The sequence below is a fragment of the Parasteatoda tepidariorum genome, chromosome 12 (genome assembly GCF_982258835.1).
Source record: "Parasteatoda tepidariorum strain Cologne lab strain chromosome 12, Ptep-v5.0, whole genome shotgun sequence".
Classification (NCBI taxonomy): domain Eukaryota; kingdom Metazoa; phylum Arthropoda; class Arachnida; order Araneae; family Theridiidae; genus Parasteatoda; species Parasteatoda tepidariorum.
The window spans coordinates 20,272,504-20,299,895 of NC_141766.1; the positions used below are offsets into that span (position 1 = coordinate 20,272,504).

A 27,392-nucleotide genomic window follows, 5' to 3' on the forward strand; every position below is an offset into this window, starting at 1 on the left:
ATTAGTTGCCAAATACTATTCACTACAAAATTATGAAAAAATAATTCCAAATTTTTTCCTTACATTCGCAGTATTCCCTTACATACGCAGAACTACTTTAAATACTCACATTTTCCAAAATTTTTAACATCTTTTTATCAAATTTTAAAGCAATAATTTTGTAATTAAATTTAAACTTCTCCAAAAAAATTTTTTATTTCATTGAATGTTTTAAAAGTTATAGCAAATACCCGTAAGACAGAAAAATAAGTTATTTATAAAAATGCCTACATCATCATAAATATTTCAGTTAGACTTTTCAAAATTTTATGCATTTATTGCAAATAATAATCAAAGTAATCGATACAAGTTACGAGCTTATTGCCAGGTTTTTTTTGCATAGGATGTTCAAAATTACTTGTTTTCCAACTTAATTTATTGCTTTAAACCTCATTGCTAAGCAAAAAACTTCGCCCGGGCTGAACAGTTTTAAAATTATAAAATAGCAATTGAAGTATTGCTTGAGAAAATTGTCAAAACCTAAAGTGTTTGTCTGATCTATTGTAATATGATAATGTAAACGACATTTACATTCCTATTTGAAATTTATTAAAATAACCCTCAAATAGTTTCTGTAAAATAAACCCAAGAAAGTGTTTGTGTGCGAACTTAAATTAATGTGCACGCACTATTAAAATATACCCATTTAGCACAACAACATCGAAAATGCATTTCCTATAAGCAAGAAGCGTTACAAAATTCAGGTATAGACGGGTTTGATAAACTTCAGAAGCTTTTTTATTTAGGCCCTATAACTTGGAAATTTCTGAAGCTACATTTAAAACGTTTCTCAAGTGCTTTTGATATTTCTGAAGTATCCTACAAGTATGTGAAGTAAAAGAAATATTTCAAAAATACATCTCAAAAGCATTACAATCAAAATGAAACTTCTCATCTAAAATGTATTTTTGAAGTTTTGTTCTTGGATAGAATAACCTTTCAGAGAGAAAAGTAATGCAACAACTAATTTCTTAAGTAAACCATTTTTAGAATAATTTTCCGATTAGTTATTTTTGACTGATTTGCGAATGCTCCTTTTTGGGAGAAAATAATTTCGCAACAATATTTTTTTAAGTTTGATTTTGACTTTTTTTTTGCAAATTTAAGAATAAATATTTTTATAAGTAAAAAGAAAAAATAAATGCAAAAATAGGGGAAAAAATCATACTCGCAAATTTAATAGCATCAAAGTATCTTTAAACTGTTATTATTATTTATCCCATGTAACTAGTGATCAAAATAAATATATGACGACAAACATACGTACTTCAATAGCATACGTACTTATGCTTATTTTTTAACTGTATTATTGTACCTCCACTAATAATGATAATTATACATTTCAATAGAATGTTATTATGCAATAAGTTCCAAAATTAATGCATGAAAAATGCTTATGAACGCAACCAATTATATTGGGCTGCATTTAATTAAATTAAGGAAATTTAATTATAATTTAATTTCCAAAAATATTTTCTCTAAAAATACAAATATAAGTTCTACTATTACAAAAATAAAAATAGAATTTATGCAATTAGTTCTTAAGTGGTCTTAAAAAAACAACGATAATGTATGAAAATTGGCATTAGTGTTAAGGCATTTTTTTAACATTCCTGTTAAAATTTTGAAAAATAATACTTTTTACAAGAAGATTAAGCAAGTTATGGCGTTATTATTTTCAGCTATAGTAATTTATCAAAATAAAAGCAAAATGTAGCTGATTTTTTTTAAAAAGAAAAGAATTCATTTTAAGAAAAATCGTCAACTTAGAAACATAACTTCTAACACGAAACGTTGCGTTTTTCCCACTGAATATATTATTGTTCTCGTATATTTTAAAAATGAATAAAGTGATTATAAAGTATTTTCTACTCAGGAAAAAAATTCTGGTAAAATTATCATACTGTATGATAATGACATTTCTGGTGGAAAAAATTCCGATTAATAAAACCAAATTCCGATTAATAAAACCAAAATATGCGATATATAAACCATTCATTAGGTAATTTTTCCAATCATTTGGTAACCGCTTACCACTTAGTCTGGTTATCAAAATCATAGTTCTTATCACCGCACATTTAGAAAAGAATACAAAACTGAAAAGCAAATTCAAGAAATGTTTCATATGCCATAATCTATGGCATCATGATAAAATTACCGAATTTTAGCACATTTACCAAATTTAATCACATATTATAAAAGTATATTTTATTGTTAATTTTACTTAAATCATTACCGAAGCGCTTCGGTAGAAATTACTGAGCTTTTAGGTGTTCCCATGAAGCCACAAACAAAGCCAATTTTGTAATATTTTGGTAGTATATTTTTTGTTTGACCATATTTTTTTTCCAGGATGTAAAACAGTAAATCTGTTCGAATTTGAGGATATTACATCTAAAGTATCCAGAAATTTTTTTGATAATAATAGTTTTTATTGATATGCAAAATTTATTTATAATTAGAAATACTAATGTCGAACTGAAATTATTTACCTCATAAGGTTTTAAAAAACGAATTGAGAAATTAAATTATCATCTTTGAATTTCGCAATTAATGGAATGTGAAGGGATTAAATTAATACAAGATTTAAAACCAATTCTAAAGGTGATTAATTTAACTTTTTTTTAAAAAAAAACTTTCCTGCTGACAGAATCAATAAATATAAATAAAGTGATTAAAATATTCAATAAATTTCTTTCCAAAGGAAATTATAATTTTATATGTAATAATAGCTTCCTCAAAATATTATAATTTATGGACAATTTCATACTTTACTATTTAAATTCTAATTAAAGTGATTTGAAATAGAATTATTATAAATTTCCTGTAAGACTGCAATACATTCTATTAAAATTACTGACAAATATTACGCCATTGAATGACTAAACTAAACTAAACTCAGTGGCTCGACAGCTCATAGAGGGCTAATACCTACTGCGCCCATCTCAGTTTTCTTGACCTTTGGGATCTGAGGTGCAAGAGCAGATGTTCCGGTTAAGTGGTCAGCCCAACGCGGAACCCCCAGTGTTTAGCTCCCAAGCATGCTTGGTACTCATTTTATCGATCCACTGAAGGGATGAAAGGCTGAGTCAACCTTGCCCGGCTCAAGAATCGAACCAGGGACCTGTGGCACAACAGCGCGAAGCGCTGCTGCTTAGCCACCGGGCGTCAATGACTACTTGGACTAAAATGGAGATAAACTGTACCACATGAAATTTTCAGTATTTTAAGGGTTCTAAAGTACTCAAAGTAGACTAATAATAAATAAACAAGATTTTATTAACTTAATTAGTTGAATTACGAATATCAATTTTTCTTATCCAATTAATTTTTTTAAGCTCTCCAGTAACTGCAATTTTGGTAAGAGAGAAACAGCCTCCTTTATTAAATTCAATTGTTCGTTTTTATATCCATACGCAGATCTTTCGCGTAAGAAATCACGAATTTTTGTAACAGCTTCTTAATTTTATAACTGTAAGTAAAAACAACTGAATGGAGCTACAGTAAAACAAACTATCGCTAACCTATAGTGTAATAATACCAGGATTGTGAAGGGAAAAAAAAGACAGTAAAATTTCTAGAATGATATTAGAAAACCTTTTATATTAATTATGCTAGAGATCAGAGAATTTTGAAGGGTGAGTTTTCGAAAATTGTTTTTGAATACTTTTCATTCAATATTGTAGATACGCTTTAGAGATTGTTTTGAGAAGAAGTTTTATTTTTTTAGAAAATTGTTGAATTGGGACCACCAAATGAAAAAACCCTGCTCTAAATGACAGATATTGAGTGGGCCGCCACATTATCTCCTTCAACTTGCGCGCCTCGAAAAACAGAAAATCATCTACATTAACCATGACCCTTTGAATAAGATTAAATGTTCTTAATAAACGTCGAATATTTCACAACAAGGCTATGCAAATGATTAATCGTTCTTCCAATGATAGCTCTATCATTAACTTCAAAATAGTGAAAAAAATTGTCGTCTGCCTAAATGCATATCGGTGAAAAATTCCCATAATCCTTGTCGGTGCATCCCTAACGAGATTAAAAACCGGCAACATGGAATGAAAAGTGAAATTTAAAAGCTTCGGTAATGACTTGGTTTATCATTAGTTGTTTAAAGTAATTTTGTTCTTATTTCTAAGTAGATCTTAACTTGAATGCAATCATACGCTCAAGAGTCGAACCATACAAATTTGTCTGAATTTTATCAACTGAAATAGTAACGGTAATTTAACTATCGTTTAAATAATTTGCTTTTAGAAAGAAAGAAAATTTTTCTCTTACTTACGAAATTTCAACCGAAAATGAATATTAATTTGTGAAACAGTTTTTTTTTTCATACACTAACGTCATACAATTATGAAATAACAATATTTAAAGATAAGTTGAAAAAAATAATAAAATCATTTAATAAGAATGTAATCATCCTTTTTCCATATATTTATCATTAATGATAAGCTTTTTAAGAAATGTAATTATAGATAAAGTTACATATTTTGGGGTTCTGATTTATGCGGTTTATAGCATGATTTAACCGAAATCATTGTTTTTATGAATTTATTCCAGATAAACTTGCTTTAAAAAGAATTTTAAAGAAGGATTTTTTCATGAATTAATTTCTTATCATTCACAATGAAGACGTAAAATTTCTTTTAAAAGATTCCATCAAAATTGTAAATTGTCTTTTTGTGAATTATATTTTTTGAAAAATGTAGCTTTAAGGAAATTATCTTAATTACAAATATTTTTGAAGCAGAGGAGAAAATATCTATTCATATTCTGAAAAATATTTTCAAAATGTATTGTTTCTTTTACAAAAAAACAAATTAAAACTATTCAAGAATACAACTTAAAATTTCAGTTTTTCAAAAAAACTTAAAATTCTGAACCTTAAAAGATCATAACTCAACCATAAAAATTCAGAACTCAATCAAATATATATTTTATAAGTCTTAGTCAGGCCTTCACTGAATTATAGTGATGTGTATACGATATGTCTAAATACGTAATACTAGTCATACCATTATAAAGTTACAAACAAAAACGTCATAAAATGCACTGTCGAAATAAATAAATATAGAAATAAAATGCATTACATTAAAACTTAAATTTTATTTAATAAGAAAAAACTCAAAGTAATAAATATTATAAGGTGTAAAATTTTTCCGATTTAAAATTACTCATATAATAATCAACGTAAATACATATTATAACTACAAATTTTAAAAAAAAAATTGCTGTACCTTTATTTGGTCTTTTATCAAAATTTCAAGCTTGTATTTCTTCGCACTCTATCAATATATCCAAATTTGAAAAATTTTTCTATCTTCAGGAGAAAAAAAACTTTGAAAAATCTAAAAAAAAAAACTGAAATCAAACAAAACATCCAAATCCTATGAAGTTGATTCTTCCAGTTTGATTGACGAGTTATTAGAATATAATTTTTATGCAAGTTAAAAATTGAAAGTGGAGAATAACCGCTGATTATTTAAATGTGCTTCTTCAATAGGCGGGTTGAAAACGGCTTTATTAAGAAATAAGACCATGCTGGGGTTAACCTTGACAAAATGGGAAAGGAAAACAAGTTGTTACGTCAGGGGCGGAGTCAATTAGAAGCATTAAAAGTAACGGGACTTTTCACAACTATTGGGTGAAAAGGAATTCAATTAATGAACTAATTGAGAGGAATTTCCGTGTGATTTACTAATTTCCATTGACATGAAAAATATGTTCGATTGCATTATGTTTTATTTTTTTCGCAATCAAAAAACCAGCCTGATAAGAAATAACTTATGCATTCTTTTATTACACCGATTAAAAATATTAATCACATTAAAAAGGGAAATGTGCTAATTAAAAGTGGGGATAATAGATCTGGTAGATATAATAGGAGGCATGGAAAATAAAGAGTAGGGATAATAGGGATAGTAGTCTAATAAAACTAGGGTTAATAAGGGGTAAATAAAAAATACATACATACATACATTTATTCCTAGTCTTTGAAAATAATTAATGATGTTTTACTATAAAATGTTTCAAAAATATTGATTTCATACGAATAAGGTTTTGGGAAAGTGTAATTTTTGTAAATTTTAAAATGTTTTTGTAATTTTTTAAAAGTAGTTCTTCTTCAAAAAATATTTTTAATGATATTTCTTTTAAAATAGCAGCTGAAGAAAGTTTTTGTTCAATATATCTTAAGCGTGTTATAAGAAGTTAGACAAATCCTAATCCTTAAGAAGCATTAAAAGTAACGGGACTTTTCACAATTATTGGGTAAAAAAAAAAATTCAATTAATGAACTAATTGAGAGGAATTTCTGTTAGATTTACTAATTTTTACTGACATGAGAAATATATTCGATTGCATTATGTTTTTTTTCGCAATAAACAAAACAGTCTGATAAGAAATAACTTCTGTATTCTCCTAATACAACGATTACAAATATTTATCTCATTAAAAAAGGAAAAGTGCTAATTAAAAGTTTTAATTATGGATACCTAAAAAATACATACAGTCTCTGGTCAAATTATTTGACGCACTGTAAGATTCTATGTAAAATCTTAATTATCAGGTTATACTATACAGCTTTATTGCTTTTATGTGACTGAAATCAGTTTACACTTCTTTACGTTCGTGTATCAAATGGTTAAATTAGACGATGCATAATATAAATTCGACGATTTGATAAATTAGACGATATATTATACAAATATAGAATATTTATAATATCATGTATTATATTAGTATATTATAATAATTCAACCAAATTAGACGCACTGTAGTGTTTTAATAATTGCAGGTTTTGAACGAGTTTGTATACAATACTTTTATATTTAAACATACATGTAATGGGTTTTTATTAGGGAGATTTTTTATATACTTCCTATTTGTATTAATTTTTAGCGTATTGTATTACAATGTTAAGCAATTGATACTCGAACATATCCGGTTAACCGGTTTCAGCCGCATAAAAACAATAATGCTGTATAGTATCACTTGATAATTAAGATTTTACATAGAATCTTACAGTGCGTCTAATAATTTGGCCAGATTCCTTACAAATAATTATGTGATGTTTTACTGTAAAATTTTTCGGATATATTGATATCATACGAATTAAGTTTTGGGAAAGCATAATTTTTGTAAATTTTGAAATGTTGTTCTAATTTTTTAAAAACAGCTTTTCTTCAAAAAATATTTTTAGTGATAATTATTTTGAAATAGAAACTAAAGAAAGTTTTTGTTCAATACATCTTAAGCGTGTTATGAGAAGCTAGACAAATCCTAATTTTATTTAAATTTACGGAATTAATTTTAGTGATAAAACGTTCGTGCAACAGCCTGAAGTAAGTCAGGGAGTCATGTAGGCTTCATATTTTCGTAACCAATGACAATCTAGTCAGTATTACGGACCTCTTTACTTCACAGACAAGCTGGTACATATTTATTAGAACCCGTTAGGAAGCTACCGAGAATAGAACCACAATCTTGACAGCTCAATGCCCCTTGCCGTCAAGCTAACCATGGGAGGTTTTCGTTGTCTTGTCTTCCTCTCCATGTGCTGGTTAGTTCCATCAAAAATTCCTCCACGAAGGCAAATTTCTCCCAGTATTTGATCCAGAAGTTCCTTTACCTTCTGGATTGGGTTCACAATTACAAGGCTACGGAGTTGAACATTAGTAGTCGTAAACTCTAAATTGAATCGGTTATTCAACGACATCAGTTATTAAATAAAATCAAATGTTTATTACAGAATAAATTGACATTCAGGCAGAATTTTAAATTTTTAGTTGTATAAAGAATGTTGCTTCGTTAAATAAATTAAAAATCCTTTATTTTTACAGAAATTGTTGACTTAATTGCATAAGTAAACGAATCAACAAAGGATGCAGAAATTGCTTTGCCACTATCCTAATTGCAGTTTTTCAGTGCACAAAAAATGGATTTTTTTATATTTGAGTTTTCACTGAATACACCATTATACAATCTAATATAAGAAGAACTGTTTTTCAAAACCAAAAAGAAAACAATCTCAAAATATTCCACCACGTGTAGGCCCGTCAGATGGTTTTAGGCTATGAAATTTACATGTTCACTGTTTTGATTATTATTAATGTTTAAATACTTCAAGATACTGTTATTTAATTATTTATTAAGCATCATTTTTTAATTATTTATTTATTTCAAAATGAATATGAATTACTTTCATGCGAATATTTTAGAATCTACTTTAATTTTTTTATGAACAGTTATATCAGTTTGTGTTATGAAAATCACTATTTATAAATTCAAATTGTCACCTAAAATACCATGTCGTATTTATCCATTCATTTGAAGATGTTTACATCAATAATAAAAAATCTTACGTATTTAATTAAAAATTTAAATAGTAGGATCGCGACACCAAAAGCTTACGAATTTCTTCAAATAAATAATTAATAATTTTTTTTATGAAGTAGTTAATCAAAAGTTTGAAATATCAGACCCTGGCAAGAAAAGTGACACAAGTCAAAAAACTGCATTTGAGAAAAATCTACTTAAAGGATACTATAAACTTACGCTGAAATAGCTTAATCTGAAATAGCACAATCTAGAGATTAGGCACTTTTTGAGCTTGATGGACACTTCATATGTACTTCTTATTTACATAACCTCAAAATTGCTGTTTCTTTTACTTGTTTCACTTTCTTGCCGGGGTGGGATATGTAAAATCGAAACAACTTCTCAAAAACCTCTTTAAAAAATTATGATCACACTTTTAAATTAAAATTTCCATTATTCATTTCCCTACTCATTACTCAAGTGCGCACATTCAACGTTTGTTAGCAACAGTTTTTCTCTCTTTCTTTTTTGATGTGAGAGTTTAAAATGTTTTTTTTTTCGCGTGTATCAAAATTCTTAACTCAACTATTAAACTCTGGAACAGTTTTGATGAAAATCATTTTAAATAAGTTTTTATAATATTTCTGTGGAAAAAAATATATCTTCGCTAATTTTCTGGTTCTTGCAAAAATTCCTAAAGCATTTAAGGACTCGTTTCTTTAATACAGAAAATATTTATCGGTACTCTCAATGAAAACCTCAACTTATAATTCCGAAACTTATTTAAACGATCATAACTCTTTTGCAAAGTAGTAGGAGAGAACTTCAAATCGTATTCTATATACTATATAATATATTCTATATACTATATTGCAATATTTTTTCAATAACTACATTCTTTACTCAAAGTCGTTTTTTTAATAAAGTTTAAAGTGTAGTTAGAAACAAGTCTATTAGTAAATCTTTCTAATCAAATATAAACCTAATAATTCTCATTCTTAATTTGTCCAAAATTAATTAATTTATAGAACATATTATTTATATGTTTAATTGTATATGTTCTTATAATTTCTGAAACATATTATCAAAGTACACGCTTTAGTAAACACTTTTTGGTCTTTTATTTAAAAGATTAATTCCCTCAATTAAACTTATCTTAAAGAATAATAAGAATAATTTTTCTCGAAATAATTATAAAATAAGTGTATGTTTTAATGTGTTTATTCAACTTCATTCAATTATGTGACAGTCGCTGTTTATATATAAAATGTACTTTAAAAAATATTTAAATAGGTAGATAGACATGGTATTTAGATAGGTAGATTAAATAGGTAGATTCATTGAGAGAGCAATTTTGCTTAAAAAAAAATAAAAAGAAAGGCCATGACGAAGATGCTTTTGATTAGAGAAAAAACAATTCTGGTGGTCAGCACTAACATTTGCGGAGTTAAATGTGTTTCCATTCGCTACGTAATTCAAAATTATGGTTGTTATTACTCACACACTGAAAAACAAATTCAACCATGAAACACTTTTTTTCAGAACATATTTATTTTAAGGCTGTTTATAGATTATTTAAGAGGAGTCGATTAATTATTTTATATTATAACGGTCGTTGTACTGCCGACCCAGTTTTTGGGTTTACGACTATTAATGTTCAATTCTCTAGCCTTGTAATTTTGGACCCAATCTAGAAGACAAGGGAACTCATGAATCATGTATTGGGAGAAATTTGAGAGATTTTTTGATGGAACTAACCCGCATTTGCGTTACATGGAGAGGAAGACCACGAGAACCTCTCATGGTTTGCCTAACTGTAAGGGGACGTCTACCACTGAAGATATTACACTGTCAGCACTGTGGTCAATGAAAGCCGGATGTGGAATTCGCATTGACCAGCCTTCGTTGGGATTTGAACACGGTTCACCTCATTGGAAAGTGAACTGCTCCGGTTAATTATTTGTAATATTTTACTCATTTGGAACAGAATTATGTTTTCAAGTTTGTTTTTAAACTCAGACAGATCAAGCCATGGGGACTTTTTAATGCTTCTTTTAAGTATTTATACATAATCCTCATAAATATGCGAGTTTGTGAGCTCAAAATAAATAACTGCTTTTAAACCCTAGTCAATTTTAAGAGCAGGTAGTAAAAGTTTGAGAAATACAGCACCCAGCGTTATGGCTCGATTTGATTTCGCTACAGAAACATTCGTTAAGTGGAACGGCGATACCACTCGATCAGGGTGCACCCTTAAACTTATTGCTAGTAAAAAAAAACAGAATTGATACCACCGTTGTTGAGAGTTATTGTTTTTTTCCACATATTCTGAAACGTGACTTAATTTTATAAGTTTTTTTGTCTCAAATTGACTAAACTTCTTATAATATAAACAAAGTAGGTTTTGTATTATGCACTTCAATTCAAAAAATTGAAACTTTTACTTTATATAAATACCAAACTTACTGATGTTATAATAGTTTCTAGGATGTTTTTAATTTATTTTTTAAATTATTTACGCGTAAACTATGAATGGAAACTAAATATTGCAGTTGGAACGCACGTTTAATTACAAATGTGAAACTTCAAAAAACCCTGAGAATAGAAAGGTGCTTAATAATTTTATTCAATTAATAAATTTTCAAAATAGCACTTGGAAAACTCAAATTATTTGCCAAAATTTCATTAAATCTGTAACCATTTTAAAATCGTTAACTGCAAAACATAATTATTTTTTTCTTTAATAAATTCAACTGTTTACTAACAGTTTAAAGAAAAACACGGATTACTTTTCTTATTTTTAACAATTACCCAGGCACCTGCCAAAGATTACCGTCTTTTTTTTTTTTTTTTCTTTTCTTTTAACAGATCTACTTCGTATATTTGACGTTTTAACGTTGTTTTTCTCGAAACAGTTTTTCTCTGGTTTTTATTGTAATTATAAACGGATTAAAACTATCGATTCAAATTGTAGTTTTTTCCATACAGCTTAATTACATTAAGATTTTTTTTTCAAATCATTCTGCGATTATTTTCTATACTTAATCTTACTTTTCAGAAATTATTTTATGACTTTAAATATCGGATAAATAAAATTGCAATTCACCTTTACTGTCAAATTGATATCCTACCTATTTATTATTTGTCTTATTTTTCTTAAAAAAATCACTATTTTCAAATTTTTATTTCAAGAAAACCAAATCTTTTATTTTATTGTTCTGAGAATAGAAACATTGCAGTAAATAATTTTAATTATCATTTGAATTTTAAATAATAGTTTTTTTTTACAATTTAATAAATATCTAGTCTAATTTTCAAGGTGGTGCACATCTTTCTTTGTTTGGCAAAAATTATCTCAGCATTCTGAAAAAGAATATGAATAGCAATGCAAATTAGAGTAATATCATCACGTGCGCTTTCAAGTCTCTTTAAATATATCTTCAATCCTATATTTTGATATGCGTGTAATTTCCCACTTCTATTAGATTAGAGCAGAATATTTTACGCCTATCTAAAACTTGAAAATATCAGCCATAAAACTTATCAAATTTTTGCTAAATTTATCCACTCTACACCCTTTTTAAAGTCTTAGAGCATCAATTTTCACTGAATTTGAAAAAAATGTTTCTATTAGGCTGCACTATTTCCAGAAATCAATCCAATTAACGAGTATCAACTTGTTTCCACCCAGTAACATTTCAGAGTATCGCAGGGAAAAGTGATGTATATTTTACGCCTATTTATATTTAAAACTTGATAATATCAGCCAAAACTATAAAGATAAATAAAGAAACCGAGCACAGCTTTATTATTTTTGATTAACTTACTAGTCTCTGCCTCTCTATCTAGTAAGTTACTACGTGATATATATATATATATATATATATATATATATATATATATATATATATATATATATATATATATATATATATATATATATATATATATATATATATATATATATATATTATATATATTATATATATATTATATATATTATATATATATATATATATATATATATATATATATATATATATATATATATATATATATATATATATATATATATATATATATATATATATATATATATATATATATATATATATATATATATATATATATATATATATATATATATATATATATATATATATATATATTACTGGAATTGTCATTACCATACAGTACAGTAATTTTTATTCGAATCTTTTTTTCTCCGCTTTTCCAAATCAACTTATGTTCAAATCAAACTTTACTTATGATTTTAAAAAAATATATAAGCAAGGCAAACAGTACAAAGAATTCTGTAATATGAACATTCTGAAGAAATATCGACATTATCAAGAAAAATAACCTTTGGTGAAAACCACAAAAAAGTTGATTAAATGTCAATTTTTCAAAATGAATATATTTGATTTAAGAATATATATTTTAAGTTTTTATGAAAAAAAATACCTTATAACAAACCGATACTTAAAATTTTAATATTTTCACAGATTAAAAATTATTATGACTAGCTAAAAATGATTTTTTTTAAATCCTTTACGTCGAAATTAATACAGAGACGTAGTTGAAGAAAAATATTTTTTTAATGCTGCCCATATAGAAACATTTTTTATGATGACGAATACGCTCATTTTCAAAAAAAATAATAAATAAATAAAAGAAATATAGACAACATTAAATAATGAAAATACAAGATTAAAAGTCTGTAGTGTAATACTGGAAACCTATTAGGAGAGATAAAATACAAAAACAATTAAATAAAAACTATTCATTCTAACTCATTGGTAACTTTTATGGGTCTACATATTTTTTAAAATTCTAAAAAAATTTACTCATTTAAAGCATTTTTGCTCAAAATTTCGAAATTAAAAAATAGCATTGAATTCTGCGATCAGATATTGCATTTAATTTTAAAAAAAATTCTTTACTCTTCGCATTGAGTTGAACTCGAACACTAAATTTCGTATTAAATTTTTCTACATGATTTTCTGGCATTTTTTTCTCATTTAATTGAATAATTAATGTATGATTTTATAAATTCATTGCTATGAAAATTGAGGCAAAAAAAATAAATAAATGCATTAAAATTTCTCTTTTATCACAACACTCGCGGGCACTAATTATGTTAATAGCGAACAACTGCGGGCCGCGTGTTTCGCACGCCTGATTTAAGTGTTTAAAACTATTTCTAAACAATTACAATCGTTGATCTTTTTATTGATAAACAAATTAATCGTAACCAAATCAGCATATCAAGCAACGAAAGTCGTTATCTTTTTGTTTTAGACTTTAGGGTAAGTTCTAATTAACGTAAAAAGTGTTACAGAATCTTGTTAGAGTAAGCAGACTAGCTTAGAATTCATTTCAACCAGGCATTTTATATATCACATCGAAATGACAAAGAATTTGTGTATGGTTCTTAATAAATAACTCTTCAGTTACTACTAAATAAACTAACTGTTTTTAAAGCAACGAGATGCTTTTCTTTTATTTTTATTAAAATACATTGATTACTTTATAAGAGCATTTGTTATATCGTTTTCTACTCTTCTAAATTTTTATTTTATGTAGTTAAACCACTCTGAAATTTTGTAGATATCTATATATATTCTGCTTTATGAGATGCGCAGAAAAAATATACTAATTTCTCCAATTTTGAATTTTTTCGTAAAACCTTACAACCAAAACTCAAAAAAAATTTTACCGATTAAACTCAAATTTAAAATGATTATTAAAAATAACATTATTTTCAGAAGTAGGTAGGCTAATTTTAAATTTTATAGTTTATTGATTTAAATTTTATTGTTTTTTTGTGATAAAAAAAATTTGGGATGAAGGGGATTTTGAAACTTACTGTTATTGAAAATATCGATATATTAATAAAAATTCCCACTTACTTCAGTAACTATTCTCGCAATTAATTTAGTTCTTTAAAACTTCAAGTGCTGCGTGGAGAAAAATACCATACTGTATGGTAAAGACATTTCATAAAACCAATTACGCTATTTAAATTAATTATTTTCTTAATTTTCAGTTTCTATGGTAATGGTTCACTGGAAATACTGCTTTTCGAAATTATAATTACGACATATTAAGTGAAAAATAAATTAAACTGAATGCTATGAATAAGTCTAGTCAGGCAACAATGATAGAAGAATTCTTTTTTAACCTTAACTATTCCTATAAAAAATTTCCATCACCTTGTATTTAAACTTAACCAATTTGAATAAAGAAAATTTTATACCAATTTCATAAATAATTTTTTAAAGATTAAAAAAAGTTTTTCCATAAAATGCAATTTAAGGCCTCCACTCGAGTTAAGTACTGTAAAATTTTGAATCTGGGTTATTGTGGTTATTGCGGTAAGTGCTGTTAGTGAATTAATGTTATTGAATCTAGTATTTAAAATTGATCGTCTTGTGTGTGGGGGAAATTAAAGGCCTTTGTGTGATATCACATATTTTTATCTGGGCCATTGTATCTTTCTTTATTGCTACTCTTAATTTCATAAACCTCATTAGAAAATCAACATCTTGCTAGAAAATTCTGTATTTTTAACGGTTCTGTATTTTTAACGGTTAATTCTGTATTAGTAACAGTTATTTTTTGCCCATTTAAATTTAAAAAAAAAAATGGGAGCTACATTTTTGAGCAATGTGTATCTTGAGAAGTTTATTGATCCATTAATAGTGAATTTCCATTCATGGCGTTACATTATTAATTAATTTCCAATTGATAGTATCATTTTAATAAATGATATTCAATTGATGGTGCTATTCAAAAAATTGAATTTTAGCTGGCGCTATTCAAACAGAAATTATCCTAATCAAAAATATATTTTTTACTATTTCAAATCTACGTTATTTAAAAACAGTCAAAAAAATTCTTCTAAATATGGCTAAATGCAAAAAACAAAATGCTACATCTGCTACATAGAAAAATTGCTGCTACAAACTACATCTTTAACACCGTTTGTACCTTAAATATATGAGTTTAAAATTTATTTGTTCCATTATCTTCCTAATTTTTACCTTTCACAATATTACGCTCTAGTAGATAATTGTGTTGGTAAAAATATATTTTCAAAGTAAATATATATTTTCGATAATATTTAAAAATATGTATTCAAATTTTTCTTCAAAGAACTTTGTAAAATTTTCTGCTAAATGGTTTAAAATTATATGCAAAGTCTAATAATGATTATTAATGATTATGTTTCACAATTTTACGTAATAATCTAACATCGTTGATAGGTTTTTCGGACATTTCGTATGTGACAATTATTACGAAATTTTTTTTTTTTTTTACTAAAAAATTATCTGGACAAAAGAAATACAACATTTATTCTTACATATTAAATTCTAATTCAAAGATTACATTTGTAAACAGTCTTCCATCGAATAATTAGACATTAGTAATGAAAAGTGTCATTAAAAAATGTCTTGGATCTCATGGAGAAGAGAAATATGAATTATTTTTATCTAGTTTTCACTAATAAATTGGTAATTGTTATTTACCTTTACCGTTAGTAGGGGAGAGTGGGGTCAATTGTAACAGGTTACGATTGTAACAGAGCAAAAATTTCGAGTGTCGGTTTCTAGATTTGGTTTCTAGGTGGCGCACAAGGTGTATTTAATAAATCTACATGTACACCCCTGCTGGCAACCATTTTTATGTACTTTTGAAAGAGTTACATCACAAAAGATATTTTCACTCTACGTAAGTACTTTTTTTGGCATTAGAATATTATATTGTAACAAAGTAATTTTGTTTAAACAAATAAAAGTTATTAACCGAATATGTAAGTGGACACCTTAATTAACATTTCAATAAAAAAAATTAGTTTAGTTAATTAACTAGCATTTTTTTTAACAAATGAAGCTGAAATGGCGTCTTGGGGGCATTTGTAACAATAAGTAAAGGGACGATTGTTACAGATGAAAATAAATAATCTTATGTTTACAAACCATTACTTAACTCCTTAAGAACCACCAATAGTTTCCTATATCATTTATATTATGCTGCGTGTGCATTATTTTATTTGTCACCTTTCACAGCATAAATTAAAATTTTTAACCCCTAAAAGTCAAAAGTTTAACACTTTAAGTATCTGCTCATTATTATTTTTACTCCTAAAATATAACTACTATTTTGATCAATAAAAAAATATATCACAACTATGATAATATGTATAATTAATTATGTTTTAGTTGAATTTATGAACTGTTACAATCGACCCCATAAGTGGGGACAATTGTAACAGTACATGACTGTCAAAAATTGTTAATAACTAATATAATAACACTTAAAATAAGGTATTTATTTTTTTTTCTAGTAGAGGATAGTCTACTTTACTCGTCTGTCAATTAATACTAATAATATAAAGGATTTTTTGTTAGTTAAAAATAGTTAAGTAAAAAATGTTACAATTGACCCCACTCTCCCCTACCTTTCAAAACAAGTAAAATACAAAATTGCCCTAAAATAGGGCGAGCGATATTTCAGAATTTCAATGTGTTTGTTTTTCCTCACAAAATTATACCAAAGACAGTTTGGTATTATACTTTTGTCTGCTTTTAGGTTTTTGTAACGAATCTTTTGTCCGGGAAATTTACGTTAAAATAATTTTTCAGCTTCATCGAAATCGATTGTTGTTAGTTTCAACAAAAATAAAAGTAAAAGTACTGACACATACAACGGTGCAGTATCAAATTATGATGCAAGACTACTAACAGCTCTTTACGTTGAGAAAAAATCCATAAAAATTCCAAAAGTTATCAAGTTATTATTCTATTTCTCAGAATCCAATAAAAATAAGTCTCTTTTTTCTTTATAATTTTTGAGAGTTATGATACTATATCAATAAAAATTTAAAAATTAAAAAGCATAGAGTTAACGAAAATCAAATATTTTACATAAAATCCAGGGTGGCCAGAGAAAGTGACTCTTCATTTTTAAATATAATTATAATTTAGGTATAATTTTTAAATATAAATTTCATATATTTTTTCATGATTTTTCAAAAAATTCCACAATATTTGGGTGGATAGTACCTTGTTTAATACCGTCTCCATGAACCACAATCTTAGGTACACATTCTATTTGATGCTAGTGGTCTTTAAACTGCTACATCTAGAGTGCTGATTTAAAATATTTAAACAACTGATTTTAAATATTCAACAGTGCTGATTTAAAATATTTAAACACTTTTTCCGCTCACCTTTCAGAAATTCAGCGTAGCTAAGTTGCGAAATACTCTATTTCCGCAGATCCACCAAAAATGCTGTGTTTGTTTGTTTGCAAGAATTTTAAATTGAATTCTATATTCTTGTACTCTCATTTCAAATTAGATTCAAAGATTTTTATATTTTTAAAGATTTGTCCCATCTTTTCGAAATTCCATAATTTAAGTATATTCAGCGTTACTACTCGAAAAATAATTACTACTCTAAAATTAAAAATTTTAAAAAAATCAATGTTTGAAATGGGCATATAGTCAAAATCAGTATAAAATATCAAGTACCAGGGCAATTCCACGAAATTGTCAACTTTTAAGTGAAATTTTTTTTTTATGAATTGCATATTTTAATTTTAAAAATATGTTCAAAAATAGCCAAAGTCTACATATTACTGTTTAATTTTTGATAATTTTAAGTTTTTTGAATCTGGCAGCATTCTAAAGTAATCACATGGCTGACAAGTGAATTCTTCACATTTGTGCTCAAATTGTTTTCTTGAAAAATACTTATAAAATAAAAGAAATGTATCTTTCTTTTGCAATATTTGGATAAAAATATGCATATTTTACAAAATTTAAACATTTAAGACATAGCCTTTAAGTCATTTTAAGTTTAATATATTAAATAAAAGTAACTTTTTTTTGTGTCATTCCGTCACATGTTTTAGTATATTTTCTTAAATAGCAACTGCGTTTTTCAATGAAAATGTGTATATTTTGGAATATAAAGCAGATGTGGCATAAGAATCAATGAGAAATTGTAAAATTCTATGCATTTGATTATTAACTTCCAATAATTAGCGTGACGGAATGACACATCTTCGGCGATGGAATGAGAAAACGAGTCCTTGAGAAGCTTAGTCAAAAACTAGGGAATTTTTTTTTTCAATTGACCTAATGGCTAAAACAGCTGTTGAAAGACAGATAAAATGTTGAAAAAGACCAAGATCCCCATGATATGATGAAGAAAAAAAACAGAGAAAGAAAGGCAGAGAAGAAAGCTTCCGCGACAAAAGTTGGACTTAAAAAACTCAGAAGTGCAAACGCTGTTGTGCAGAGATTGTGTAAACAAAGAAAAAATCAAATTCTACCAATCTCTTCACATACAAATAATTTAAATTCCCTATACAAATTCCTGCAGAGTCTTGATAAAGCCATGAAAAAAAATTGTACACTCACCATAAAAAAAAATTGTACACTCACTTCCAAAATCACCAATAGAGGTAAAAAAATTAATTCAGTCTTTATGTGAGAAGTATTTAACATCGAACTGAAAAGAAACTAAGTGAGAAAAGTAATGTTGATGAGCTGTTTAATTTGGTTAAAAAATTTTACTGTCAAGATGATGTTAGTTACAAGCCCCCAAGTATGAAGGATTCAGTCATAATACAAACTCTGACAGAGTAACGAAGAGTGCAGATGCAATATATACTTATGACCTTAAAAGAGGCTTTTCATAAAGAAGCATATATTGATGTAAAGTGTGTCTTATCTCATTTTTGTTCTTATTCTTATTTTTGTTAAGTGTATTTCATTAATACCTCACAGCACATGCACCTATAAATACCATGTAATTGTGATGTTGTTCTAAAAGGCCAAACAAGATGTTGGCTGCTGTAAAACGGCACATAATATGTCAAAGAATTTTATGATTTCATAAAGTCGAAGCAACAAATCGTTGAAGTTTTGTTTTTGTCCAGCTATTCTATTAAAGAGAGGGCAAAAGAGAATGACTTCAGCTAGACACTTGCTACATTAGCATTGCCAGGAACAAGAGACCTGCACTAGATGCTCATGTAGTTGAGAAGCGAATCATCAAAATTGGAATGCTTTCTAATTTTAACCAAAACCAAGTGTATGATTTGAAAAGCCACTGTTTTGAAGAGGAAATGGAAAATATGATTGAGGAGTATGCGGTCAGCTCTTTAATCATTGTCCCATACTGCGAAAAAAAAGAAGGCACATTTATATGCAGCGCAAATTACTTTGATAAACAAAGACGATTTAGATTTTAAAGTATTTAAAGAACATGGGACAAAAATTGATTTATGCATAAATTTCCTGAGAACGAAGATAAGATGTGACATTGGCAAGTTAAATATAAAACCTCATCTAAAACAACCTAATTTTCAAATTGTTGAAATTTTAACTGATTCTTACGTAAATATTAGTTCTGTTTATCTGTTACATTCTGTTTATCATTTACATATTAATAAAACATTTTTTAAATGAAGACTTTCTTCCACTAAACTTTTTGTCATTCCGTCACGGTCATTCCGTCACAGCAAATAGATGTTAATAACTGCTAGCCAACCTGAGGTTAATTTTCCAAATTCACAATTTACATTGCTTACACATTATACTAAAAGTAAAAAATAGTTCAGGAAAATAATAGTTGCAAAATTCACAGAAACTACCAGTTCTAAGCGGCATGCCGAAAGCTTGGTTGCCAAAATGTCATTCCGTCACACAAGTAAAAAGTTTATAAAATTAAAAATAAAAAAAATACAAAATTCTTTTTTTTTAGTTTATGAATCACATTATACCAATAATAATGATATGCATGAGAAAAAATCATGTTTATTTGAAATTAGATGCATAGAAACGTCAATTAATTGTCATCATGCAAGTCAAAATGTCATTCCGTCACATATGGAATTGCCCACCAGGCACTGAAACTGAATATTAATTTATCTCCAAAAGTATGACTGTTTGAAGAAAAACTCTTTTCATAGAAATCAGCCTCAAAGAACAAAAGATTAGTAACCTCTTGTCTGTCTAAATCTGGAGTTTGTGATGATTTGCGAGTGCCTTTTCTCATTATAGATTGAGCTTGCTCACTGAGGTAACATGAACCATCATGTTTATGTAAACATTCTGGATGATCAGGTGTTACATTCATGATTCTGTTAATACCCTAATTTTTCAAAATGATAAGACTCATCAGGCAAAGAAAAATTTAAAATTGGTTTACGAGCGCGCATACACCCTATTATATCTCGATTGGCCTGCAGAAACACTTACCTTGAGCCCCATAGCAAATATGACGGGCATGTTGGAACAACTTATAAAATCGAAATAAAAAATTCTGGAACAAGATAGAAAATACAAAATTGTTGGCCAGTGATTTAAATGTAGCTAATATTTACATTTTCGGCAGAAATTACCGAAAATCTTGATAAATATTTCATTACTCAAAGTGCAAAATATTAAAAAAGTGTTTAGCAAACACTGAGGTGACAAAAGCCACGGCATAGCAATATGCAAGTATTCAGAGGGCAGCAGCATCCGTACAAAATGTATATATGACTAATGCACTGGCAGGACTTTTACTTGTATTCAAGTTCTGCGAATATTTCTGATGCAATTATGACAACAAGACGAGGATTAACAGACCTTAACGAGGAATGGTAGTTGGAGCTAGACTCATGAGACATTCCATTTCGAAAATCTAGAGGAAATTCATCAATCCATATCTACAGTGTCAATGGTGCACCGAAAATAGCTAATTTCAGGCATGACCTCCCACCATGTGCAATGTAGTGATCGACTGACTGCACTTAATGACTGAAACCGCCGACTTGTGCGTAAAATTGTCAGTGTTATCAGACAAGTGACGTTGCTTGAAATAACCGCAAGCATCAATGCGGAACGTGAAATGCACTACGTGTCCGTTAGGACAGTGTGGTAAAATTTGGCTGTAATTTGATATGGCAACAGAAGACAAACAAACTCGAGTGCCTTTACTAACAACACGATATCACGCCCAACGCCATAAGTGAACTGTTGACCATATTAGTTGGACCCTAGATGACTGGAAAACTGTAGCCTGGTTACATGAGTCATGATTTCAGCTGATTAAAGATGATGAAAGAGTTCGAGTGTGGCTCAGACTCCCACGAAGCCATGGATTCAAGTTATCAACAAGTAGTGTGCAATATGGTGGTGGCTCCATAACGACGCATGCTGCTTTTTCATAACAAGGATTGGGTTCTATGGTCCGATTGCACCTATTATTGCCTGGAAATGGTTATGTTCAGAGACCACTAGCAGCCATTCATGAACTTCATGTACTCAAACAACGAGGGAATTTTTATGGATGAAAATGAGCCAGGTTCGGGCTACAATTGTTCGCAACTGGTTTGAAGAACATTCCGGAAAATTTCAGCGAATGATTTGACCACCTAGATTACCCGACATAAATTCCATCGAACGTTTATGAGATATGATTCAGACGTTAGATCGTAGACAAAATCCTGCATCCGCAGCATTTTCGCAATTATAGACATCTATTGAGGCTTCATGGCTGTATATTTCTGCAAGAGACTTCCAACTACTTGTTGAGTCCTGGCCACGTCAAGTTGCAGCACTTCGTAAAGCTAGAGAAGGTCCGACACAATATTTAGAAGTATCCCATGACTTTTGTCACTTAAGTGTATTTTTTCCATTTATCATTCCAGCAGATAAATTTTCTTTTGACAGGGCTCAAATAAAGAGAAGAAAACGATCATAGCTTGATATGCGCAGTTGAAAAAATGGCTCAAAAAGATGTTTAAGAAAATACGAACGAAGTAATTTAAGAAAATTGACACAGCATTCGATTCTGTTTCTTAAACTTCTGTTATGACCACTGTAGTTAAAAAGAAGCAATTAGGGATTAGTGATTATTCATAGTGTTTTAAAAAAATTTAAGCAAATTTTCATATTTATTTGGTGCACACAGTTCGAGCTACGTCCCTTTTTCTATGTCCATTTTCTCAAAAACACATTTTGAATCTTTCAAAATTTTTAAACGTTCATATCGCACCCCGTCAAGAAAAATGACACAAGTCAAAAAATAGCAATTTTGAGGTTATGTCAATAAAAAATATGAATGAAGTGCCCCATCAAGCACAAAAAGTGTTTCATCTCTAGATTGTGCTCAAGATTTTGCTATTTCAGATTGTGCTCAATATTGTGCTATTTCAGAGTGTGCTCAAGATTGTGCTTTCAGAATAAGTTTTATGGCATTTCTTAATTTATTATTTTTCTCAAATGCTGATTTTTGACTTGTGCCAATTTTCTTGCCGGGGTGAGATATGTTATGCTATATATGCTATATTAATTTCCTTCACCTCATCTTCTCAGTATTCATTTTTTAAATCGCGCATATTTTAGGATATAAATGGGGAGTATATTTTCTTCATTTTCTTAAACACAGTTTTTGAACGAAATCCACATTTTCAAATGCCATTTTCTTAAACACTTACTTTGAACTATGTCTGAAATTAAAAGTTCACCGAAGATCTACATTTAATTAGCATATAGTAAGTTCAAATTTATTTTGTTTCTAGGAAGAAAAGAAATCTCGAGGCAACAATGAATTAAAAAAAAAATTTAATTAAACAAACATGGACTTTTGCTTCTTGTATGATAAACCTTCAATGCAGACAAAAAAATGTGACGGCATGGTTCAATCTAGACGGTAAATTACTTTTGCTTCATATCACGCATGTGATTGTCAGTTATAATATGTTCAGATTTTTCAATGACTGGATTTCAGACCCTTTCTTGAAGAGCAAAGGATAATGTTTCACGAAAGGTTTAAATTACCATACTCCGTTGCAAGTTAAGAATTGCGGTAGTTCCGCTTTATTTCATTATCAAATTATATAAACATGCTTTCAAGACAATTTCAAAGCTTTTAAAAGTTAAACAGACAGAAATTTTATTTATCTTTTACGATATATATTAAGGAATTATTAAAAAAAAGGTTACAATTTCGAAGTCTTAATGGAATCCTGGTCGTGGCAACATATTGCGATAAATAAGAAGAGCATTCATAATTGAAAAGAAACAACTGTATTACGTTGCAAGAGCATTGGATTTGATTGGACCACTTAAAATGGTGCGTCTTATCCTGACAAGCCCTTAACAAATAAAATGTGAGATAAGGAATCTGTACTTTTGTTTCACTGCAGAGGAAAATAGTCGGCAAAAAAGAAAACAATATTTATTATTCTTTTATCGGTTTCTTTAAATGCAAATGGAAAGACGTATATTTGTCACGATTTTTAGATAACATTTTTATTAATTCTTATTATTTGTTAATTAATTATTTAATAAGTTTTGTTTTCCTCATTTTACACGATTTAAGAAAGCAAGCAAAAAGAAGCCTGTGCAACGTCGCTTCAAGAATTGGCCTATACTCTCGCGCTGGAAGCTTGATATCCATTTGGCTTAAACATGCACTCTATAACAAAAAAATCGACGCACCAAGAAGGAGTTGTCCGATTGGAACGAAAATTGGTGGATAGGAAGACAATGTACAGAATAGTAAATGATTAAAATTTGAGAACAATTGAATAATTTATTGCAGTGTTACAGTACCAAGTTCAATAAGGTGTTGACCCGCCTCTAGCCTGGATACAAGCTGCCACACGGCGTGGCACAGATCGATAAAGCTCCCGGATGGTCTTTTGCGGTATTTCCTGCCAAATTCGATCCAATTGTCGAACGAGGTCATCAACATTCCGTGCCAGATGCAATCGCCTTCCCATCATATCCCAGACATGCTCGATGGGAGAGAGATCTGGTAAACTGGCAGGACAAGGAAGAGTTTGACAAGCTTGCAGACAATTCATAGCAGCCCGTGCCGTATGTGGTCTGGCATTGTCCTGCTGAAAAACCAGCCCAGGGCGCTGCAAAAGGAACGGTAGCAAACCAGGTCTTAGGATGTCGTCGACGTACCGCTGTGCAGTAAATGTACCTCTAATGACGACCAAAGGGGTCCGGCTGTCAAAGGAAATGGCACTCCAGACCATAATGCCTTGTTGAGGGCCGGTGTGGCGTGCAATAGTGAAGGCAGGATCCCCCCCCCCTCTGCCCTATGCGTCTCCAAACACTTCTTCGATGATCGTCAGGACACAGTTGGAAGCGGGATTGGTCGCTAAAGACTATACGCCCCCAGTCGGTATCATTCCAGCCTGATCGAGCGTCGATTTTGCGCGTCTTAGTGCGTTCTTGGTGCGTCGATTTTTTTGTTATAGAGTGTAGATGCAAACAGACTCTCTCTATAAGGATAATGGTTTTTTCTTAACTTGCAAAAGAGTTCTTCATTGATCTTTGTGTTTGCAAAAGATACTTATGATGTATAAAGAAGTCGTATAAACATGGTCTGCATAGTAAAAGGAGTTAAAAACACGTTAGCATTGAGATGTTAATAGTTTGGCATCATAATGATATTATAGATATTTTTCTGGTTTGTTGTCAAAGTTTTGGCAACACACATTTGTAAGGAATTAAAATATAAAATTGATTTGTTTTAAATTACAGGATAGAAAAACCAACAGGAGAAGAAGTTTCTTCAATTAACAATACAATATAGACAACGCAATAATTCAACTTGCTTAGATATAAATTTGTATTTTGCCCAGCTAGTAGAACCATTTAAAAGTAATGAAATTTGATGAGTTTTGAATACATGAATAACTTTTGATCGATTGATTTGATTTTCGCATATTAATTTATTATCTCAAAGATTAAGGAAAAAATATTCCAAATAATTAAAATGCTAATTAATTAGAATGCTAATAGAATGCTAATTAATTAAAACCGATAAAACTTTGAGTTACCGTCACTCGGGGCTACTTTGTGCAAATTCGAATTTGGCATTTTTCAAGTGCTGCTATTCAGTAATATGTTTATTTCACATTAAAAATGTGTGGAATTTGAAGATAGAAGTCTCTTCTATTACTACAAACATTTTTTCGAATTTTAAAACAATCTCAGAGTGTGTTTCATTCATCCAATGTCAACAACTTTCCGAGGAGGTCGGATGTCGAAAAAAGTGTGCGTGGAAACTTTAGCTGCGAAATGCAAAGACGTTGATAAAACAATTGTCGTAAGTGCAAAATTTTTTATTTATACATTAATAAACAATTATATCATGTTAGCGTTAAAATAATTTTTAAATTAATAACAAATAAGCGGAAAATGAAAAAAAAATTGCACTGTGGGGCTACTTTGTGCAAAGTTTCATTCGTTTTTTTTTTCGACAGAAAAATTGTAAGACGTTATAAAAAAAAAATACCTCGAACGAGAAATTACCTTGATTACACTTTAGAAAAGCTGCAACAATGTTTGCAAGCAGTTGCTGGTGGTATGTCGATTGCAGAAGCTTCTCGGAAGTACAAAATCCACAGAAATACTATCTCTAATAAAATTCTCAAGAAACACGTGAAACGTGCTGGTAAACTATAATTTTTCTTCTAATGAATTAATCAAACGATTTAACACATAAAAATATATTTTATAGGACATCAGGTGATTTTGACAGAAACTGAAGATTAAGTTCTGTCATGTTCATTCAAGGATGTTATGTTCAAATTTAACAATATTATAAATGTTAATGAATATGTAATAATTATTATTTTTAAAATTTCATCCAGTTCAATGTTTAAAAATGTATATGGTTTCCTTTTGTTTAAACTCAAATGTTTTGAAATAAACATTCTTTTTAAGAAAAAATTCCTTAAAAAAAATTTATTTTTTAACGCTGAAAATTATTTTCAAACTAATATCTTTACATATCTTGATGTTTTTGTCTTTAAAAATGTCAACAATTAACTTTTTTAACAATTTTATATCAATATCTTACTAAAAACATGATTATTGAACTCAATTCCTATCGCTGCACAAAGTAGCCCCATTTGGGGGCTACTTTGTGCAAGGTATGTTTTGACTTATTATTCGTAAATATTACATACAAATAATACCAATATTGATCAAATTCACTCGTCTGAGTCCAGTTATGAATATAATATCGATAAATTTTACTAAAGTTTGAATTAACATAGTTCTTTTACATGTCAAAGTTCAAAAACTGCGAAATCCTGAACAAAGTATTCAGATTTTGAGTCAGTTAGCTTCCATCTGAAGAATATTGTTCCAGTAGTTTAATAAAAAGAGAGATTGAAAGTTTAAATTATTGAATGATAATTTTTAGGCATATTTCATCTCATTTCATGAACTATTTAAGTTAATCAAATATGTGTATATAAATATATTTTACACCGTAATAATGCTCGTTTATTCAAAGAAAGTTTATCGCAAAAATATATATATATATATTTTCATAAATAATTTTTATGGTTTAGTTTAATAGTTGAAAAAATTTTGCAATTTTTTACATCGTTAAAACCAATGTAGTTTTAAATGAAAAAATCTTAACATTGAACGAAGTTAGACAAATTATTTAAGCCATAATTTTTCTTAAAAAAATTTGTATTTTTAAATGTTACTTTTTCTAGATTATTCGACCAATTTCATACGAATTTCAGATATTTTTATTGAAACTAGGCAATTATGCATCTTACAATTAAAAATGCATTGTCTTAAATCTTAGTAAATAATTATAAATATATACCTTTGAGTGGCTGGCTAACTCGTAGATAAATGAGTTTCATAATAGTGAACAAACATAATTTGATCAACAGAAATGAGCAGAAATAAAACTAAGGTGTCAAAAACTAGATTCCATGAGAGTAATTCTATAATAAAAATGCAACAAAAATATTTCAATTGAAATACTCTTCACCTAGCCTGGGAAACGTCAGTTCGATTTGTTACGCCTTTCAACTGGAAAAAGAATAGAAACTGTAACATAAGTATTCGTTTTCAGTATACTTTTGTTACATTCTCGTCAGAATTTTCTATGAACTATTTTCTATGTGAAGAATCAAAAGAAAATTTAAAACGTAACAAATTATTTACTTTTCTTTGCGTAAAT

The 27,392-nt window shown here is 28.6% G+C and overlaps 1 protein-coding gene across 2 annotated transcripts in view; it reads right to left on the minus strand.

Annotated features, from left to right (window-relative positions):
- Positions 1 to 27,168, minus strand: part of LOC107447768 (cysteine-rich venom protein AnHyalC) — a 163,317-nt gene extending 136,149 nt beyond the window's left edge. Inside the window, exon 1 of one of the 2 annotated variants that reach the window (XM_016062772.5) lies at positions 27,030 to 27,168. The gene's annotated coding sequence lies outside the window, so the exon portion shown is untranslated. Of the gene's footprint in view, positions 1 to 5,288; positions 5,577 to 27,029 lie in introns of those variants that run through there. The other variant, XM_016062770.4, reaches the window with a different exon arrangement.
- Positions 27,169 to 27,392: the final 224 nt, after the last annotated feature.